Source organism: Silene latifolia, chromosome 11, assembly GCF_048544455.1.
Source record: "Silene latifolia isolate original U9 population chromosome 11, ASM4854445v1, whole genome shotgun sequence".
In the NCBI taxonomy this organism is placed as follows: domain Eukaryota; kingdom Viridiplantae; phylum Streptophyta; class Magnoliopsida; order Caryophyllales; family Caryophyllaceae; genus Silene; species Silene latifolia.
The window spans coordinates 122,178,215-122,182,751 of record NC_133536.1 but is presented as its reverse complement, the minus strand read 5'-3'; the positions used below and the strand labels follow the sequence as shown (position 1 = coordinate 122,182,751).

The window sequence follows — 4,537 nt, the reverse complement described above, 5'->3', positions numbered from 1 at the left end:
TTTTAGCTGTTTTTATTTAGTCTTTCTTTAAGTTTATTGGACTTCTGTTCCTTAAACTTTTCTTATATTCTTTTTGTAGTTTCTTCTTATGCGCAGGTCACAAGGTGGTGAACTAGTACCATTAAACCCTGAGATCGAGAAATCCTTGCGCGAGTTGAGACGATCACAAAGGGTATTACCGACGAGAGGAAGAGCCGAGTACTCAAAGGTACTACGAGAACGCTCTGTTCGAAGGAGATCCACCTACATCTCCTGCCTCTACTTCTTGGTGAGACAGTTACTTCTCCGAAAATCCCGTCATGGTGAAGAAGCAACCATTTCTAGTCACTCGAGCCTACAGTGCGAATCTCTACAAAGGATTCGAACTACCTGGGGAGGCGAGAAAATTCGAGCCAAAGCCTTCCTAAATTAACCTGGTTGAGAGAAACCAGTTCGGGGGAGCTGCAAAATGAAGATGCAGCCAAGCACATGGAGATTTTTATTGATTATTGTTGCTCTATACCCCCGTCGGCCGGTGTAACCCAAGATCAGATCAAGGAGACCATGTTCATTTTCTCTCTTCGTGACGCTTCAAGAGAGTGGTATAGAGATCTGGACCGAGCCGCCCATGGGATCACCGACTGGAATTCCTTAGCCCTGGCATTCTACAAAAAGTACTTCTCTGCCTCGAAGACGAATGCCATTAGAACTCAGATCACGAGCTTTAAACAAGGGCCGACGAGAATTTTCATGAAGCATGGGTCCGTTTCAAAGAAACTGTGCGAACCATACCGCACCATGGGTTCGAAAAATGGAGCTTGTGCAATCGGTTCTATAATGGATATGTATGACGATCGAGGGGCCATATTGGATGATGCGACCAATGGCCGATTTGCTGAGAACATGGGAGAGACCAAGGGGTGGAAGATAATCGATGATTTGGCCACTCATAAGGCCGAATATGGGAATTCGAGAGGAAACCAGAGGAGAGCTGCTGAATCTTCCTCTGTTGCTGCACTAGAAGCCCTCACTGCAAGGTTTGACAAATATGAATTAGGAGGAGCTTCTAAAGGTGGGATGTACCAAGTAAATGCTTTTTTCGAGACGGTCCTTTCGTGCTCGAGAAGATGTGGAGCCGAGGGACATGTCTCGAGAATTGTCCCGATCCTTTCGAGTCTTGTGCTGCCTTTAAACACTATAGGCAGACAAACACGTACTATGAGTCGAATGTCCACCCCAACTTGAGGTGGAGTAGCCAGAATGTCCTAAATCTGACTCAACCTCCACAACAGCATCAGCAGCAAGCTTATGTGCCCCCTCATCATAAGCAACAACAATACCAAAAGCCTCCCTATGTGCCGCAGCAGCAACAACAATCCCATGGTTCTAATTTTGCTGAGTTTAAGAACTTGTTGCTGAAGGAGTCCCAAGCTAGAGAGGCCCGGATGAAGCTACTAGAGAGCCAAATTGCTCAATTGGCTAGTAAGAGTACCACTCGAGCTCCCGGACACTTACCCACTCAAACTGACCAGAAAGAGACCCTGAGTGCCATTACTTTGAGGAGTGGGTCTACCCTGGAGGGGCCTGCTATGGTCGAGGATGCCCCTGAAAAGAATGAGGCGGAACCGAGTCAAAAAAAAGTTGTAACGAATAATTCAAAGAAAAAGGCGTCTACCAGGTATATCAGTCGATCGACTGATATACCCGTCGATCGACGATATGCGGGTTCTGAGCTTCGAATCAGTACATCTCGGTCGATCGGCCGAGAAAGGCGGTCGATCGACTGAGATCCCTGCTGATATTGAGAAATTTCGTCCTTCAATGCCCGATAATTTGAGAGACCATTTGTTCCGGGGTTCGACAACTCCGAAAGTATTGGGGCAAACCCGAGTGCTGCTGGGTCCGTCCCGATTCCGAAGTTCGACCCAATGTCGGTCAATGGCTCACATTTGAGACGGTCTGAGGAGGGTTCAAGCTTCAATAAGGAGAAGGAGGTGGACTTTCAGCCTAAGTCCACGGATGTCGGCATGCGAGACTTAGAAGAGAGGGCTAAGGTACTTCTCTCAGCCCCATATCCAGAGCGACTAGTGCCGACAAAGGAACAGGTATCTTTCAATAAATTTAAAAAGGTTATTCGTAGTTTGAATGTACAAGTTCCTTTCCTTGAGTTGGTCAATCAGGCGCCCGCCTACACTAAATTCATGAAACAACTCCTGTCTAAGAAAAAGTCACTTGAAAATGTGCATACTGTCGCGTTAACCAAAGAGTCATGCTCTTATTTGTCTCATACTGCACCCCATAAGCTAGAGGACCCCGGTAGCTTTTCAGTTCCTTGCAATATAGGTACCTTCTCTATTGAGAAGGCATTATGTGACTTAGGAGCTAGTATAAGCGTCATGCCTTTGAGTCTAGCTAGGAAGCTCAAATTGACTAGGTTCGCAGTGATGATATGACAAGATCTGAGATGGCCGACCGATCTGCGGTCCAGCCAGTAGGATTCTTGGAGGACATCCCTGTCCAAATAGGGAAGTTTTTCTTCCCCGTCGACTTCGTGGTACTTGACATGCCTGAGGATGCCCATATTCCCATTATTTTGAGTAGGCCATTTCTGCACACTGCTGGTGCAGTCATAGATGTCGGTCTAGGAACCCTGACTTTTAAAGTGGGCAAGCATTCTATTGTTTTTGCTCAGCCATCTAAGAAAAAGGACCCCATGTGGCCTGTGACTTGTAATACGGTTTCTGACAAGAAATCGTACTTTGTGCTTCCCGATTCACTTATCTCTATTCCTGTTGTAACCCCTCCGCCCCAGATTGGGAGCAAATTGGAGGAAGATTTGTCTATTTCTGATATTGCAGGAGCTAGTTTGGGGAAGGAAGAACTGCAAGTCACTCCAGCCGCAAAGAAGCCAATCGTTTCGCGAGGAGGTCTTGGTTGCCTTAGCTATGCCACTGATGAGGAAGTTGATGACGAGCCGGTCAAGGCAAGGGAGTCTGACTTGGACTTTGATGAGCAAGAAGAGGTCATTGACTGGGGAGATGATGAAAGTGTTGATCCGTTGAGCCATACAGACGTGGAGGCTAGGAAGGGTGCAGCTGATAAGATAAGCACCGTTGAGGCTACCTCTAGTAGCCAGAAGCCGACGAAGTGGGCCATTCCGTGGCCGTTCTTGATCAACTACTAGTTGATCACATGTTTTCCAAACTTTTATTTGCTTTTGTTAGACACTTTTTATCGCTTTTGTGTGCGCGAAACTTCGCATTTTATTTTGCTTGCTTAGGATTTTATACGTTTGAAACTTTGCCTTGGGTTTTTGCGCAATTTTGGGCACGTATTATTGTGCATTTGCAGGTTTTTAGACCTCTTTAGCTCAAGTAATTGAGCAAATACGAAGAAATAAGGAGTACAGCAGTATTTTCAGTCGATCGACTGGCTACATTGGTCGATCGACTGAGTTGCACTTTCCAGAAGCTACTGTTCCTGACACCTTGGTCGATCGACTGCCGTTCTTAGTCGATCGACCGAGGACGCTGCTGTACCTGTTCACGACCTCTCCCCTGCTGTGTTTGGTCAATATGCGGACTTAAGGGAGTTTTCTACTCCACTTTACTTTCCGTCAAATTATTTATTTCTTCTAATTTTCTCATTTGTGCACATATTTACCGCTTCCAAATTGTCTTCTCGATTTTATGCGTGGGTTTTATTTGTCTTTCAGGTACTTATTGGTAGCATCAATGCTCTCTCTGAAACCTCCTAGCTCACGCTGGTTTGGGGAGGTTTCCTTTTTGCTGCGCTTAAAGTCTTGTGAGTTCCCGACTTTCACTTCATGTCTTATTTACTTTATTTTCTCGCAAATTCCCATTTCTCTTTTATTTCATTACATGATTTTGCACAATGGGGACATTGTGTGATTTGGTTTGGGGAAGGGTTTTGCGTCGCATATCATTTGCTTGCATTCACGTTTACATTTTGTTTTGCATTGTTTATTTCATTCTTATATTCAAAAAATACAAAAAGAAAAACAAATTGAAAAATTTCAAAAAAATTCAATAAAATGCACGTTTATTTTAGCATATAGGTCGAGTCGGAACGGTAGTATTTCAATGATGACATTGCATTTGCATCTGTTTTTGCCTGAGCCTTGCTAATTGACATGTTATTAGTAGAATCATATATGCATAGTCTACGAGTTTTCGTTAAATATTTGCTGAACTTGAGACTTGACTTTGAAAATTGGCAAACTACATCATATTTCTGAGATATAGAGCCTATAACTGGTGACATTCATGAACGGTTTATTTAGGAATGTGAGTAGTACTCCTTATAAGACATGTCACATTAATTTGCATAAATATGAACTTAATCTGCTTAATACTTGTATGCATTCGGTCTGTGGTTAGTTGACACATGTGGTAGATGTAGGGAAATATCCGTATAAAACCCTTAAAATTAAGGACTATAACGCAATTTTAACATGTGATTATTGTCATAAACGAAAAATACAAGAGAAACGATAAAGGTATAAGAATCAACCTTGGGTCCTTTGAAATTCGGCCTA

At 43.8% G+C, this 4,537-nt stretch overlaps 1 non-coding gene across 1 annotated transcript; it reads right to left on the bottom strand.

Moving 5' to 3' along the window:
• Nucleotides 1-678: 678 nt before the first annotated feature.
• On the bottom strand, nt 679-784 carry LOC141616192 (small nucleolar RNA R71). Its single transcript, XR_012530553.1, has one exon. It is a non-coding gene; the product is annotated as a small nucleolar RNA R71 (small nucleolar RNA).
• Between the last annotated feature and the right edge of the window lie 3,753 nt (nt 785-4,537).